Source organism: Macrobrachium rosenbergii, chromosome 15 (assembly GCF_040412425.1).
Source record: "Macrobrachium rosenbergii isolate ZJJX-2024 chromosome 15, ASM4041242v1, whole genome shotgun sequence".
NCBI lineage: Eukaryota > Metazoa > Arthropoda > Malacostraca > Decapoda > Palaemonidae > Macrobrachium > Macrobrachium rosenbergii.
In genome coordinates, this window is record NC_089755.1 from 31,971,057 (window position 1) to 31,989,150 (window position 18,094).

An 18,094-nucleotide genomic window follows, 5' to 3' on the forward strand; every position below is an offset into this window, starting at 1 on the left:
ATAGGATAAAGGTGAAAGTTGGCAAGTGCATAGTTTATAATCCTACCTAATTTTTGCAAGTACTATGGAGTACCTAAGTTCAGTAGTTTTATATAAGTAACTTACCAAGTAATTACTTAGCCACGAGTTTCTGCTCGAACGGCAGCTTAAATTTTGAAATTTGCGGTAGCGATTCTTTTATGTTGTGCAGGTGACAAGACCCTGCTCACTTTCGGTGTAAGATAGAGGAACAACTAAGCCAATAGATTCGTTTGTTTATGCAAAAATGTCCATGTGTGGGGAGGAGGGCGGGCTCCATCTGTAATTACTGGGTAAGTATATATATAAAGTTTTATCATAAAAATGTCATTTTTATATAAGTAACTTGTTAAGTAATTACTTAGTTGATTCCACATTGAAAGGTGGTGGGGAATCTTAGACAGTAAAATAACATTCTACATATGAAAAGTTAATGAACTAAAATCTCGGGAAGGTGGCCCCAGAAGGAGAAACAGCTTCACATCAACTTATGAGAGTTGAAGGAAGTTCACCTGGGTCTCAGTCATTGTGCAACAGAAGTCTGCAACAATATGATCACAATGCATACAGACAACACCACAGTCTTGGCCTACATAAAACATCAACGGGGAATTCACTGGTTCTCCCTGTTCGGGGTGGCAAGAGACCTGCTGTGCTGGGCAGACCAGAACCAAACCTAATTAGTCACAAGATTTATCCAAGGTGAATGCAGTGTCCTGGCTGACAAACTGAGCTGCCAGAATCAAGTCCTTTCAATGGAATGCACGTTAAACCAGCAGGTTTGATCCGACCTATGGATTCTGTGGGTATAACCAACCCCAGACTTATTTCATACATATTGGAATCATCGTCTACCTCTGTTTTGCTCCCTTGTTCCAAACCCTCTTGCATGGGAAACAGATGTGATGATCCAAGATTGGCCAAATTTGGACCTTTACTTTTTCCCCCCCTTCAGGATGATAAGGAAAGTTCTCAAGAAGTTCCGCTCTCACAGTAGAGTAAAGATAACTCTGGTGGCCACCTTTTGGCCACAGAAGGAATGGTTCCTAGACCTTCTGGATCTCGATCTCCTCATAGACACTCCAATCTCCTCCCTGCTATTCCAAGTCATATCAGACAACTGCACTGCAGGATATTCCACCAAGGCCTATCCACTGTGCCCCTGACAGGCTTTCGACTGTCAGTAGACTTGTCCGAGCGAAAGGATTTTTGCGGTCAACAGCGGAGGCCATTGCCAAGTGGAGACGTGACTCATCCAAAAAGCTCTACCAGGCAAAGTGGAAGATTTTAAGGACCTGGTGCAGAAGAAACAAGGTTTCATCTTCTCAGACGTCTGTCTCTCAAATAGTGGATTTTCTTTTGTACTTGAGGTCTTCTCTAGGAAGGTCTTCTTCCAACATAAAAGGTTACAAAGCTATGCTCAGCTCTGTTTTCCGTCACACAGGCCTCGACATTCCTTCCAATCAGGATATTTCGGACTTAAGTTGTTCAATACCACCAGATCTAGAAGGGAGGAGAATTCCCCTTGGAATCGAGATGTGATACTTAAGTGGTTGTCAGGTGAGTGCTTCGAACCTGTGCATTCTTCCTCACTGAGGTATTTAACTAAGAAAACTATTTTTCTCGTAGTGCTAGCCACTGCGAAGATAGTAAGTGAGCTTCAAGCGATCGACAGGAGGATCGGCTTTTCAAACGAAGACGCAGTTTGTTCCTTCTTACGAAGTGTTTTAGCGAAGTACGAGAACCCTTCACACCCTTGGCTTTGTTCTTTCACCGTTAAGAGCCTTTCCGATATTTTAGGCACAGAAGAGGAGGAAAGAATGCTATGCCCAATGAGAGCCCTCAGGTACTACATGCACTGAGCTGAGAAAATTAGAGGGAAGTTTTCTAATTTGTGTGCTGAGTTAAAAATCCCTCTAGACCTCTATCTAAGAACGCCATTTCCTTCTTCTTGAGAGATCTTACTATAGAATCTCACTCCCAAGTGGAGGGAAATGACTTGAAAGTCATGAAAGTTAAAGCTCAGGATGTAAGGGCAGTTGCTACGTCAGTAGCTTTCAAGCACGATCTTTCTTCACCCTCCATTCTACATGCAACGTACTGGAGAATTTCAAAATTTAAGCTGCCGTTCGAGTAGAAACTCTTAGCTAAGTAATTACTGGGTAAGCACTGTATATATAAAACTATTTTATCATAAAAATATCATTTCTGGTATTTATCAGAGTAAAAGTGTGTTAACTATGCCAGAGCCATCAAAATCGCAGGTAAGGGTTTTGAAACCAGTAGTGACGTTAACCTATGATGCCATGAGGCTCCACCCATAGTGGAGAGCAGTTTACATATGGGGAAAATGTCTCTTCACTGTGGCTCTGCCCACTTGCCGATGACATATTCACTAATTGATCCTAGGCTTCAGCGATATCAATGATGGCGAGCAGGATTTGTCATCATCCCCTTGATTATCATTCTCAATAATTTTATTATTTTGTGGAAGTTTCATGCAGCTTCCATAGCAGTTGTTGGGACAAAATTATTAGCTTGGAATTCTTCCATTTTCTGGATATTCACATTGTTGCTACTTTACAAAAAATTCAATGTATGTCATTCATCCACATAATGAACCAGTCTATGGCTCATTTGTTAGATCTACATCTATTCAGGGTGGGAGTACAAAAATACAATGTTTTTTTTCATCGGGTCTCGACACTATCTTTCTATTTGCAGCAAGTCAGGAGCGGTCACTAGAAGTAGAATTCAAATGAAAAGTAGTACCTCATTTCCCTCAATTGTTAGAGGTGTAAAGGTCAACGCCATTGTTTTATTTCAGTTATTGTAACCCATTGCTATTTTTTTTATTTTTTTTTTTTTTTTTTTTTTTTTATATCATCATAAAGCACCCTAAACAGCGCTCTATACTCGTTGCAAATAAAAAGTAATGGTAGGAGTCAAGATTTTGAGGGCAAGCTGTTATTTACCTACTTAACCCTTAAACGCCTACTGGGGCGTATCATTCGACTAAAATTGTCTGTTGGGTGCCTAGCGGACATACTGTACGTCGACTACAAAAAATTTCAACCTTTTGTCAACTTTGACTCGACTGAAATGGTCGAAAAACGCAATTGTAAGCTAAAACACTTACATTCTAGTAATATTCAATCATTTACCTTCATTTTGGAACAAATTGGAAGTCTCTGGCACAATATTTCGATTTATGGTGAATTTTTGAAAAAAAAACTTTTTCCTTACGCCCGCTCGGTAACTCGGCCGAAAATTTCAGAAATTTTCATCATTTTGTCGTAAGTTTTGCACTGTTTTATATTAGCCGTTACATAAAGTTTTATATATGAAAATGTGTGCAATTTCATGTAAAATACAGCAACATACAATCCATGGTTGTAGCTTTTATCAGTTTGGAAATATTTTCATATAAACCACGATAACTACCAAAATTTCAACCTTCGGTCAACTTTGACTCAACCGAAATGGTCAAAAAACGCAATTTTAAGCTAAAACTCTTACATTCTAGTAATATTCAATCATTTACCTTCATTTTGCAACAAATTGAAAGTCTCTAGCACAATATTTCGATTTATGGTGAATTTTTGAAAAAACTTTTTCCTTATGTCTGCGCCAGAAATTCTTTCGTCACGTTGTCGTAATGTTTGCACCGTTTTATATTAGTCGTTACATAAACTTTTATATATGAAAATGTGCGCAATTTCATGTAGAATACAACAGAAAATAGCTCATGGATGTAGCTTTTATCAGTTTTGAAATATTTTCACATAAATCACGATAACTGCCAAAATTTCAACCTTTGGTCAACTTTAAACTTGACCGAAATGGTCGAAAAACGCAATTGTAAGCTAAAACTTACATTCTAGTAATATTCAATCATTTACCTTCATTTTGCAATAAATTGGAAGTCTCTAGTACAATATTTCGATTTATGGTGAATTTTTTAAACAACATTTTCCTTACGTCCACGTGGTAACTCGGCCGAACATCTCAGAAATTCTTTCGTCACGTTGTCGTAATGTTTCCACCGTTTTATATTAGTCGTTACATAAAGTTTTATATATGAAAATGTGCGCAATTTCATGTACAATACAACAGAAAATAACTCATGGTTGTAGCTTTTATCAGTTTTGAAATATTTTCATATAAATCACGATAAATAGAAAAAATTCTACTTTCGGTCAACTTTAACTCGACCGAAATGGTCGAAAACTGCAATTTTAAGCTAAAACACTTACAGTCTAGTAATATTCAATCAATTAGCTTCATTTTTCAACAAACGGGAAGTCTCTAGCACAATATTTCGATTTATGGTGAATTTTTGAAAAAAACATTTTTTTACGTCCAAAATTCATGCATCATTTTATGATATTTTCTCTGTGTTGCTTTGATCGTTTTACAATATATTATATACCAAAATCATCGCAATTTAGTGTACAATACAAAGAAAAAACAAATAACCCGTTAGCTTTAACCGTTTTGCTCACAGCGCGATTTGTATAAAATTATATATGAAAATTTTTTTTTGCGCTGTCATATATTTCAATATTTATATAAAATAATGATATTTTTTTTCATTTCTGATGGTTGCATACTAAACTTCAGGCAATGACAAAAAAGGAGCCAAAAATGAACTCTTAATCTTAAAAACTAAGCGTGCTGTGATTTTGTGAAAAAAAAACTTTTTTTCCGCTTCGGCGCTAACTCCCGAACGCCGCCGGCATATGGGAGACGTTTTTGTAAATAAAGGCTCGGCGTTTAAGGGTTAATATCAATCAAATGTAACATGATTTATATTGATATGCATGGAAAGGAAAATATTTCGAAATCAGTTTGATTGAGGAACATATTGTTATAATTGTGTTTTAATAAATGTTTGAGATGTACAAATAAAATGTCTAACATTATACACTATTTACTAAATGTCTTCATCGTCACTCTCGAGGAAGAGGTCATCATCCCGTCCTCATCGTCGCTATTACCCACTATAGAAATAATTACCTCTTCATGATGTAGTAAATCTTGCCATGGGTCTTCTCGCTTTTAGGCAAAGTGGCAAGTCGTAGCACAAATTGACCACGGGGTCAATTCCATAACCTGCTAACCATTATCAAATTTCTTGAAGCCCAGACTTTGTAAGCTTATCCGTTCACCGCCTACCTGATGGTTGGGTGGAGCCTCATAACGTCATATTATGTTTGCATCACAAATTGTTTTAAGATCCTTGTCTTATTTTCTTGGTTCTGGCATCGGCAACTTTATTTTACTCTATATAAATATTAAAACTATTGAAATTGGGTATTAAATAATACTTGCAAAAATTAGGTAGGGTTATAAAATATAAACTTGCCAACTTTCACCTTTATCTGATGCTTTGATAAAAAGATGTTGCTGAAAACCATGTTTCATCGGCTCTGAATCCCATAGTAGTACTGAATAATTACAGTACTGAATAGCTCTGGGTTTCACTATAAAGATAACCAATTACCTAAAGCTTGGTTCCATTAATAGGAAATGTAGTGGTATGGTCATGAAACTTTTCTACAAAAATGAGATGCACATTAAATTCTGGTTCCATTAAAGTGAAATGCTCACAAAAGCAGCAGTAGCTTCTTCTCCTTAGCTTAATCCCTAGTCAGTGTCACTTGTTGATTTAACTTCTTCCAGCCCTTTTATTCTTGAACAGCTCTTGGTTTTGGCAGGTGTTTTACAGACATATGGCCTTCTTGATTACCTTCCCTATCTATCTGGGTTTGGGACCAGCAGTTAGTTGGGCTAGCCTGGCCTCCTCCCCCATTCCTGAAGCTTGGCTCCATTGAAATGCCTCATAAACTGTGGTTCCAGTATAATGAGATGCCTCCTTAAGTTTAGTTCCATTAAAATGAGGTGCAACATGTGCACAGTGAATTTGATGGAATTATCAAATACAGTACAGTATATTGAAATAGTGCTGCAGTCTGTAGAACTTTCGGTTTGAAGTAGGTTAGGTGATCAGACACCTCCAGAAATGCTTTGGTTTGTATTTTGTAAGGCCAGACCACATATCCACAATTGGAATTACAGTACTGTGAAAGATAGGGTGACGGAATCTCCTTGTAACTCAGTAAGACAATTGTGATGACATTTTGCTTTGATAATTATTTTGAACTAACTGCTTTGTGTTGTGTATATAAAGTGCAATGCAGTATAACTTGCTGAAAAGCCAGATGCCTTATGATTTTTCCATTTCAACAGGTATTGTGTGTGCTCTACCCTCAAGTGTCCCCAAGAAGGCTGATCTATAGTGTACAAGTTTATCAACATGTTTCATAATGAGGACAATATATCTTACAGGAAATGCATTATTAGAGGTATGTATGGTGTGGATTGCAAAACAAATTCGGTGAAATATTGACAAGATAAAGTACAGGCATGGAACCATACTAGTATTCTCTAGGATGATAACATTTTGCAAAATAAACCAATTTTGTTCAGTAATACTTGGGATTCTCTCATGCCATACACTCCCAGCCTAAAGTATTTGTTTAGTAGATTGAAATATATCTTTTATTGATGAAAGGTAAATCAATGATTGATGAAGAGTAGTTCGACACTGCCTTGGGAGTTTGTACTGTAACCTAGGCATAGTCCTGTCTGTTCTTTGTCGGCTGTCATTAGCAAAGAAAGGAGAGCAATGTCTCGATATTAACAAAAATATCAGTTATGTTGCTTAGCCTTTTGCTTCCACTTTCCTGTCTGGCAGCAGCATCCTAATTAAAGTTGAGTTAGTATGTATTGGCAGTAGACCATGCTTATGTAAGGGGTTGGTTGCAGGGTGCACTGTGCACTTACGTCAGTCTAGATTCTGCAGTTTTTACATGCTTTTATTAACTTGACTTGTGCGTCTGTCTGTCACTCTGGGTCAAATCTTGTAACTCAGTTTTCGACCTGTTCCCTTTGTCCAGTGGACTTGAAATTTTGCATAGTTACTCAATCCTGGTGACAATACAACCTTGCATGATCAGTAGGTCAGCTGTGACCTTTAGTGACTCTACAGTGACCTCTCCCTGTATCTCAGGATTTGTATGAAACTTTGGATTTTTCACAACTTCTTTCCCTCTTCCATCTTCCTCCCCCTCCTCCTTCTGGAGCAAACGATCAGTTGTCAAATTAGCTGTGTCCTTGCCCTCCCCTTCCCTCCTCCGTCCCCCTTCCCTCCCCTGTCCCCTTCCCTCATCAATCCCCTTCCCCTACCCATCCCCTCCCCTTCCCCCTTCTAAAGCACACAATCAAGTATTAAATTAACTGTGTCCTCACCCTCCCCCTTCCCTCATCAGTCCCCTTCCCCACCATCCCCTCCCCTCCCGTCCCCTTCTAAAGCGCAGTGTGTTAATTTAGCTGTGTCCTCCTCCTCCCCTTCCCTCTTCCATCCCCCTCCAATTTCCTCTACCCTCCCCTCCCTCTCCCAGAGCATAGGATCATGTTAATTTAGCTGTGCCCTCCCCTCCCCCTTACCTCTTGAGCCACACACACAATCTGTCCAAAGAGTATAGCACTTGCTCTAGTATAATTAATTTTTGGCAGTTATTATGAAGTTATTCCTTACAATAAAGCATTTTTTTGTATTTTGGCTGGGCCTTCCCAGACAAACTGTAGACGTCATACAAAGGATGCTGTACACTTTAATGAGTTTTTATTAATTTTCCTATGGGTGACATAGTTTCATGTCATTGGGTACTTAACAAACATTGGCTTATTTGAATCTAAATGAAAGAAATCAGAATTGGTTAACGATTTCTTGTATTATGTTCACATTTTGAAACTTATCAATGGGTCCCAAGGATTTATTAATTAAAGTGGAAATTTAAGCTGGACAGGTAAAGATGTTAGTTGTTAGAAGCGATAAAAGGAAACAATTGACAAGGTGACCCAAAAGCAGGAGCCTGTGGTTGCACAAGACCAGCTTCATCTCCAACAATAAAGGGAATGGTTAAAAAGTCGAAATAATGATACTGCACAAATAGTTATTAAATGTGGTGTCCTGTAAAGGAAACTGCACATAGAATTATTTCAGTTAAATTGACTGTACTACCATTTATAATTTTCTTGGTCTGTGACCATTTTGAAACAGTAGGGTGCCAGTCAGTAGTTTGATAATGTGGGCAATATTTTTGGGGGAAAATGTTGATGGCCTCAAGTATAGAATGTGCATACATGAAGTGTAATTTTCATATGGGGTACATTGCTGTTTTCGTTACAGGTTTATATAAAAAGTCTCTCTCTCTCTCTCTCTCTCTCTCTCTCTCTCTCTCTCTCTCTCTCTCTCTCTCTCTCTCTCTCTCTCTCTCTCTCTCTGTGTCTGTGTGTGTGTGTGTGTGTGTGGAAGGAGTACCATATACTTTAAACAATTTACCAAATGACGTGAATATAAAGTCTGAATATTTTGTGGTGTACTGTTTGGGCATTCTGTGAAATTACTGTAAACAAGATGTAGTAACTCACCATCTTTGTCAATTTTAGTACAGTACATGTATTCTGGGCACATTTATTTTAGTTGTGCGTTTTTCATTGCACAGACCTGCTTCATCAGCATGCCCATAGGACCCTTTATGGTGTGGTGCTATCAATGCACCTCATGTGATGGACTTGAGAAATTAAATAAGGATACTTGCAGCATCATTTCATCCCTAGCTACAACATTTTACCCCTTTTACTTTACCTGTATTCACATTTTCTTCCAACTTGACCAACATCTGAAACAATTACTTCTTTATGCATGTATGGGGTTTTTTTCCCCAAATCCTTATACTTCCTCTCATTAATTTTCACCATATCTCTTGCTGTCCACCCACTCCAGCTACTAGGCTACTTTTAACTGTCTTAAGGACTGAATGGTTTTATTACAATGCTTAACTTTCATGATTTATTAATTCATGCCCATAGAATGAAATTAAGGGAGTTCAGATCTAGTAAGCAAAAAACCTGTTCTACACAGGTAGATCTTCCAGTCCAGTTTTTGGAAGTTAAAATCCAACCATTTTCTTACCACTGTGGCATGATGGGAATGTATGATATTCTTTTAGTACTACTGAGAATTACCCTTGCCTATTTCATTTAATTTGGCCACCTCAAATGGTCAGGTACTGTACAGCTCGCCAGTTACAGTATCGTCAAAGAAAACAGCCCCAACACATGGTCACCATAAGTCACACGTCGTAATCTTCAGTACTCCTTGCTGTTTGGCAAGTGCATCAAGTGAGGGGTCTCTTGCAACTAGTGATAGAGAAACTGAATTACTAAATCATGTTTGTTGCTAAGTGGATCGAGTTGTGTGTACAATACCAATCCGGGAGGTTTTATGGACCCTGCCAATAAGACAGACGTGTTTGCAAATTGTACAATTTTATCTTTTAAAAGCGCAGCTTATTTCTTTTGGTCACCTAAGCTGTTTCGCATCTTCAAGCAACATTTTAAAGAACAGTTCCGTTGCGCCAGCCCTGTGAATCTGAAAATGTCATTCTCTCTCTCTCTCAATTGCTTTGTGTCCTGTAAGCTCTTAGCAAGACTCATTGCAGTTAATTAATACTGATTTTTTATTATTTCAGGAAATGGCTAGGGAGTATTAGTGTTCTGGTCAAAAGGACACTATCTTCAGCTTGGCAACAAAGAATGGTAACATTTAACAGCAAACATAAGAAAGGTATGGCTTGAAGTGCTGCTCTCTCTCTCTCTCTCTCTCTCTCTCTCTCTCTCTCTCTCTCTCTCTCTCTCTCTCTCTCTCTCTCTCTCTCTCTCATTTAATTTTTATACCCTTTTTAAACGAATGGTATTACTTACGTATTTTGCATTTATCTATCCTTTATGTAATGGTTTCCTAAACCAAACTTAATATTTTATCATTGCGTCTATATTTCAATTTTCCTTGTAGATGTATGCATATATTAGAATAACATTTTCATACAGTGTTTGGTAATTAACTTATTTCTTTCAGGTGGCTGTTCTTGTTGCCCTTGCATTTGGGTTGTCCATCCTTACCATACATTCTTTGCATAAAAGGAATCCAATGCGTCTCTATCCTTTGCTGGTGAACTGGAAGAATAACCTCACTGTTCTTCAGGAGGAAGTGGAAGTACATGCATTGTATCATCAAGAAAAGCACCCCCTGAAGTGGATCACCTTGTGTTTAGGTCTTTTGGCTTATGTACTTGATATGATGCACTAAGTCAAGTTGATCTATTTATTTGAGAAAGGAAAAAGCACACACAATTGATTGGTTAGTTTAGACAGCAACAAAAAATGTGAATTCCATGGATCAAAGTTCTTTTGAGTGATGATAGGTTTTTTTTTTTTTTTTTAATTTCACAAGAAACTGATATCGTGGTGAAGGAGAGCGACTTTATGCCAGACTAAAACTGCAAGATCAGTTGGTTCATTTTTATTATTAAAAAGGCCTGATCTGTTTTGTGATGAAGCTTGTTATATTTATATGGGAAATATTATTTTGATACGGGATCAGATATATTTTTGAAAATGTTATATAAGATAATCCCTGCCCATTTGTTCATAAGTCATATCTTATTCCCATGTACGCTTTTTTTTTAATCAAAATCAGTACAGAAAATGTCCTTTCGTGGGTTTGGGGATAACTGGAAAGTTTGGATTATTATGAATAGTATGGTAGATCCTCAGATGATTAGATTATGCTACAGTTTCATTTTTCATCGTAACATTAGGATCATATCATTTTTCAGTTTTATTCTCAGCACTTTCCTGTCCACGGGGTACCTAATTAGGATAAGGGTGTAAGATTTTGTTCAAACCCTACAAATGCCTCTTTAAGTTTGAAACAATTTGACAAACTTGGTGGGCCAATTAAAAAGTTGTGCAGATCTTGGGTATCTATGTACTCAGCCATACAAAGGTTTGTGTAACAATTCTGTGATTTTAGGAAGGATTTTAAAAAAGTAACCACCATTTCTTCATAACCTAGTTTATAAATTTTCACAGTTTAAGACTCGGCATAACAGAATAATTTTTTTTACTAGAGTATCTTTTTTTGAGTTTGCAAGTTCATGCCATTTTTAATGTAATATTTAAACTAAAATTAGGCCAGTTAATCCTCCACCCCTCTTCCCCTACAGACTTTTTTTTTTTTTATAATTAAAAAAACTAAAATTTATCATCTGTCTGAGTTCGTAAATTCATGTAATGTTTTACTGCATTGTAACATTATTCTTACAAAAAAAAAAAAAAAAAAAAACATACTCAAGAACACTGTCAGATTTGTTATAAGCTCAGAGATGGCATTAATAATAAACTGCAATATTTGTTGGTCAGTACACTACTGTATAGTTTTAATGTGTGTGTATATTAACTCTTAGAGTGTCATGGGTCTAATTGCCTGACACTTCAGGTAGCTGGTAACTTTGATAAATAGGACTGTTGTGCATTTCCATTATAAAAATGTGCATGCATCAGCATTTTTGTTTAGTCATTTTGGTGGTAATTCAGGGACAATTCTGTGGCGACTTTAGGGTGTGTATATTGTAAATTAAAACTGTAAATCACCATCATTAACCTTAAAAGTAGAGAAAATTATGTCTGTACTGCCTGCTAAATGTTTTTTTCTGGAGTGTTTAAGTGGTTCGACTTGAATCGGAATGGCTTCAGTCTTGGACGACTTTGGAACTTGTTTTCATTGGTTTGAAATAATGTTTTTATTATACAGCAGTAACATTTTTAGCACAAGGATGTTTGTTACAAGCTGCATCATGAGTAAAAGATCAATCCAATGCAAAATCAGCAGAATTGACATCTCTTGGATGTTTGTTGAAGTTCGGAGGGAGTTACAAGCAGAAATATCTCAGGATATTTTTCTTTTTTGTAAGGAGGGCTGAATCTACTCTACTTAATTATTTTTTACCTTAGCTGGAGGGATATTATGCCTTCCCCAGTTGCGGCTTCTGAATACAGTACCTGAAAATTGTTCTCTCCAGAACCTGGGAAGTGGTCATCGCTTTTGTCTTTTATGATGAGATTTTTTTCAGCTGTAATGAACATTACTTTAAACCTTCAGGAAGATTGCATTGACCTGTTATTCTTATATCTGGGTTTTAAGGAAAAGACATAGGTGTATCCTTTTGGAGGATTTTCTCTTTCTGACCTAGGCTTATTTCATATTGCAGGAATTCTCTCTCTCTCTCTCTCTCTCTCTCTCTCTCTCTCTCTCTCTCTCTCTCTCTCTCTCTCTCTCTCTCTCTCTCTCTCTCTCTCTCTCTCTCTCAGTATGTCTTCCTTCATCCTGGGTTTTCCGTACTTTTGTTGATTAGATCATGTTGTCGTCTCTGTGATGTAAATATTGTAATGTTGACAGCTCCTTTGGTATCTGTCTGACTATGGTGGCAATTTGAATTACAAAAGGTTCACAGACACTGGTAACCCTCATTTGTTCGGTGTTTGTCCTTCTTTTGCCTTAATGATGACAATGATTTTATACCTATAGTAAGGTTTTATCTCCTAGTGTAATCAGTATGGCATCTGGCTAAATGTGCCTATACTTATTTCGTAGTCATATTGCGTGGTTTAGGGATTGTTTTTCTATGTATTCTTTTAAGTTTTTGAACAGCATTCTGGTCCATATATTGGTGCGCAGATTTCCTTCTTCCAGTAGGCATGGATATTGCTTCCTTATTCCTTTGTTATTCCTTCATCATTTTGGTGTTGTTGAGTCTTCCTACAAAAGAGTTATTGGTTGCCCATTTCATTGCTCTAGTATCTCAAATCGAGACTTCCAGCCATGGAAATTTCATCTCCGTGAGACCCAGAGTCTTGGTATTCTAGTCTTACTGTGTCAGACTTAAGTTTTCAGATATAGTGTTATTGCACATAGATGTGCTACTGATCTTATTGGAATTGCCACAAACGGTATTTGGAACAACTGTCTGCTGTTCTGTTTCACTTATGTTTTTCTCTTTCTGATACAGTTTCGTGTGCTTTCACCAATGCTCTCGTTGCATTTGTAAGGTGTCATATTTTTTTTTTTTTTTTTTTTTTTAATCATCATCATCAAGTTTCAGTAGTCACCCTGGAAACCGAACTTATTAGGATTCTGTTGTCACCTTTGTGGGACCTGTTTTTCTCAGTCCCACGAACATCTGGTTCCACGATCTTTTAAGCACTTGTGCATCTATAACAATTCAGTACTCTTTTCTTGGTTCCGTGATCTTTTCACATGCTTTGGTGCATGTATAGCAATACTCTTCCACTTTAGTAATGGATTACAAAAGCCAAATTTCTGAAGACCTTTCATATGTTTGAACCACTTTGCTAAAAACGCCATGGATACTACAAGTTCATTCCTTGTTTTGTCATGAACAAGTGCTTAAATTTCAAGTATCAAAATAGACAATGTTGCAGTGATGTGTGCAGTTCTCAAAGCATGAAATGCCATATTTTTGCTCATGGATATTTTCAAGATGTAAATACTGTTGACCTAGATGTGAAAGTTATTAGCTAATTGTTAAGTATTTTCATAAAATTTTTGTTCCCAAAAGTCACACGGAGAGTTCGAGGGATTCTTGATGAACGAGATTCACTTGGACACACTTGTATGATACTTTATTAATCCTAATTTGTTGTGTAGGTGTTCAGCAGAGTCATTTGTATACAAACAAAAAATAACTCTTGCCCTTTGTTAAGATTCACTAAGAGCTTTGAAACCTTGTACCCCGTCAGTGTAGGCACTCAGCCATGATGACATTGCATGTACAAAAAGTGCTCACGTGCACACTGACATGAATGACGCATGTAATGTTAGAGTGTAATGAAATTCAATAAAGTATTGTAGACTGGTCCATAGATAGTCATTATTTTCAGAATACTATACAATAATGTTTGAATCTACTCAGAGAAGATTCAAACCTGCATTACTGTTTAGTATTTTGAAACTAATTACTTTGGTTTTGGACTGGTCCACAAATCTCTATTTAGTTTCATCATACTGTAATATTTCATGTGTGAATCTTGCCATTATGCACGTGGGCGTTTTTTGTACGTGATAATGTTGTCATAGGTGAGTGCCTATGTTGATGAACATACAAAATGGTGAAAGTGCGTCTTCACCACGAAGCTTACAAAATGTATTTGTGAACTGTAGGACTGGATGGCATATATGCAATCATTGTATGTAAGAGGAGAGATATAATAAAAAGATGAAATGAAATCTGGTACTTTTACTTGCCAAAATTAGTGTGTTTTACAAAGTAACTAGGCAGAAAAAATACAAAAAGCCTGCTCTAGGCTCACCCCTTGGATTGTGTGGGGAAAGCACAGTGGAATGGCCACCCACCTGGAGGAGGAAATGGAAGAAAGAGGAGACTACCTAGAGGAAGGAGGTATGGGTTCTGGGCTCTTGTTTTCTGTCCTGCAACTCCCCTTCCCCTCCCTCCCCCTCTCTCTTGCTTTCCCTCCTCCCTTTCCTTGGTGACGTCATATAAGTTTCTCAGATTCTTTCCCTTAGAGTTTCTCTCGCCCTAGTCTTTCTACCTGTTCTTTCCAAACATTCATTTCAATGACTGTTCCAGAGTATGAAAACTCTATGCTTTGTATTGCTGTGTAAAAAGTTAAATGTACAAGAAGGGACTCTGGAGGTGTACCAAGTGGTCACTTTATCTTACGATAATCTTACAAACAGGCTCAGATGGAGCTACCTAACATGACTTCTTGTAACGACCCTTCCAAAAGAAGCGGTAATCGAGAGATTATGCTTTTCAAAATGAATTGCCAATCAGGAAATTACAACAATTTTGATCCAATGACATGCTAATGATATTCATGAAAAATACTTGGCAGTTTTATCTAGAAACATTTTCTGTTGTTTAAGCAAATATAGAAGCTACAGTACTGATCTTCAACAACTGTTCGTCATCGACGTATGTTTTATGAGAAATTTTGTGACTTGAAATGGATGTTGACATATATTTAATAGTACTGGTACACAAATTGTGATTTTAAAATCATTCTTGAAAAAAAATAATTGAAGGCGCTGTCCCCTATACTAAATTTGTTTTAAAGAAAAAGAGAAAATGAAAACCCAACCAAGGCCCACCCCGAAGCCCACCTAGTAACGGATGACGTGAAGAAGCAATAACCTAAAGGGCTGTTTGATGCTGAAAACTTGTTACTAGGTCCTTGAATGTTTTCATTTTCTCCATTTTTTTTCTATATTGTTTTTATTGCAAAATTACCAGAATACCAAGTACAGGAATGAGTTACATTCTTACAATGACAATCTCTGGCTGAACAATTATACAAAAGAGCCCTTGACCAAACTATGAATGACTTCCCTTTATAACTTATACAACTTGTTTCTTTGGCTGGCAAATAAATACTTGTTCATGAGTGATGAGGTTAGAGAATTATGTCTAAAATTACACCCTGTTAACTCAAGATTTCAGGATACTTTATCTAAGGGGACAGGTCAATTAAAACATGGCAAAAATATCATCTTGTAACATATAACTTTCCAAAAAAAAGGGGTATATCAATCTTAGTCAAATGTAAGGAAAGTCGCTTCAGTGAAATGGTATAAAAAGACCTTAGTAGCACTTCTCGCTTCTGCAACAGCTGAAAAGGTTATTTCGGTCTAACTTTCATTACAGAGTGCAGGCAAACCATAAAAACTCAAGTATACAGACGTGACACAAAGTACTTGGATACACATCAATCCTATTAGCCTAAGACGACTTTCCAAAGAAAACCACAGTCAGTAAATCTCCGTTTTCTTTGCCAACCTCTTACGCTAGACTTGTAACAAAATCCAAATAGCAGAACCATGGCATCGTCAGACACCTCTCATGGTTATGCAAGGAAGAATTAGTGGTTAATTATCGACCTATGGAATGGTCACTTACACATCTCAGGATTTGTTTTTGTTTTCTATTAAAATAACATTTCTGAGTGCCAAAAATGCATACATTTACAGCAAGTCAATCAAACTTGCCCTGGATTCTCAGTCCCGTAGACAGCTGTAAGACCGTTAGCCAAACTACTGTACATCCACAAAGGGTGAATGCAATGTACTATAATGGACTTCAAGGGCAGGTGCAGACACAAAACAAAGACGTCCCAAGCTAGAAATCATCAGGGATTCCTCACCACTTATGATGACATTACCTAAATTCTCAAAAAAACAAACTGGATGGTTGATACTAAAAAACAAATGTTGGATCTCATGACAAGGGAGCCTGCATGAGTTATAATATGTCAATATGCAAGGACTGTTACCTTATTACTCCAGGAAGTGAAGAAACTGTATATTTCCTAGTCTGGGGTGAAGGAACCTGGATTGACACAATTGCTCAAATTCAACTCGGCATTTGAAAGCAAAGTGTGTGCATAAGTACACAGAAGATAATGGATTAAACATTTCGAAATGGAAAGGTAACAGGACTAATGAGATAAACTGACCCTTCAATCTGCAACGTCAAAACAGCATATGGGCTACTACAAAGACTAGATTTTGCAATGAGGCAAAGAAAGAGGAGCTGATGTAATCCAGAAATAATACCATCAACAAGCTCTTGAGAAATAGTGAAACAGTAATATCTACAAGAGCAAGCAGAGAGCCAATGCCATGAGCTTGCCATTATATAAGGAAAACCAGTCCTACTATCATTACATGTACTATCATTGCATGTACTATAATTCATCTAAATCAAGGAGAAAGAATTCAATAACCTATCACATAATCACATGAGACGATGAGGTCTTCTAATGTGAGAAGCGGAACATTCTAGTGACCTATCCTTCAAGATGATACTCAAAGTATATGATGATAACACGAGACATTCAAAGGCCAAAAGCCTATGAATTCCTTAGTCTAGAGAGGCAACATTCTCTAAAAATGTCATTAAGGAAGGATTAAAAAGAGAAACAGCTGGTTAAAATAACTCCACATTTTTCAAATTCCATTGCAAAATGAAAAATATTATGGAAACAATGAAATGAATAGACAATTTTCTAAAATTCTGAACTTCATAATCACCAACTTAGGTTTTCTTGGCCTAAATCCAAAACTTTAATTGCCATGAAAGTTGTTCCATTAAGCTAAAGATTTCACAGCAATGACGCTAGAAAACTACAATGCCTACGTCTTCGAAACAACTGGCATTTGTAAGCACTTCTTTAATATATATGACCGCCATGAAAATTTAGCTTCAAGCATACTCAACTAACGATTCGCGTCCATGGTCAATGCTTGGTATTAAGACAATATAAGGTGAACAGTTCCATCAAAACCTTGCTTCAAATAAAGGCCTAGTTTTTCTGCATTCCCACTGCACATGAAAGCCAAAGGTAATCGTCAAAATACATTTTCAAATAAATCACAGTCATGGTGAGTAATTATGAACCATCAGTCCAGAATACATGACGGAAAGTTCATATTCATCACTTGAGTTTAGTTTGGAAAAAAGGAACATGATAAACAACCATATCAAAGACCAAAAACAAATGAAAATCATGTGATAAAACAATCAGCATCAATATTTAGTTGAAATTTATTTCCATTTGTGTCGCGGTTTGCCAGTCTTTTGCCAGTCTGACTCTTGATTTTGAAACAGTTATAATCACTCAGCAAATATTGCCATAAATAAGGCCATTAATAACAAAATTATAACAAGAATACATCTTGGCTTGAAGAAATTTAACCAAAAAGACATAGGTTTGAGATGGTCATTCAATGAAATTCTGCCAATGTTAGTAAACTTTGTCTGCATGGGTTCTGAATAAGTCTTAGGAATAGCTCCAGATTTTTGGGACTGTAAAAAGATAAACAAGAGTCTTATACTGATTGTAATCATAAACAGCGTTTACTAGTCTCAAAGTGATATATAGAACTATCAGAACTGGATGAGGTTGGTTTTTTTTTAGTAATCACTCAGCCATGTAAGGCCATCAATAACATTTATAACAAAGAATACATCTCGGCTTGGGTTTGAGATTCACATCCGTTAGTAAACTTTGTTTGCATGGGTTCTGAATAACTGCAGCTCACTCAAAATCAATCTTGGTAATTAAA

The 18,094-nt window shown here is 36.9% G+C and overlaps 1 long non-coding RNA gene across 1 annotated transcript in view; it reads left to right on the top strand.

The window, feature by feature from the left end:
- The window catches only part of LOC136846507 (uncharacterized), a 28,647-nt gene extending 18,273 nt beyond the window's left edge, over positions 1-10,374 (top strand). Inside the window, exons 3-5 of the long non-coding RNA XR_010855421.1 lie at positions 6,271-6,386; positions 9,621-9,715; positions 10,007-10,374. This is a non-coding gene — a long non-coding RNA (uncharacterized lncRNA). The remainder of the gene's footprint in view (positions 1-6,270; positions 6,387-9,620; positions 9,716-10,006) is intronic.
- Positions 10,375-18,094: the final 7,720 nt, after the last annotated feature.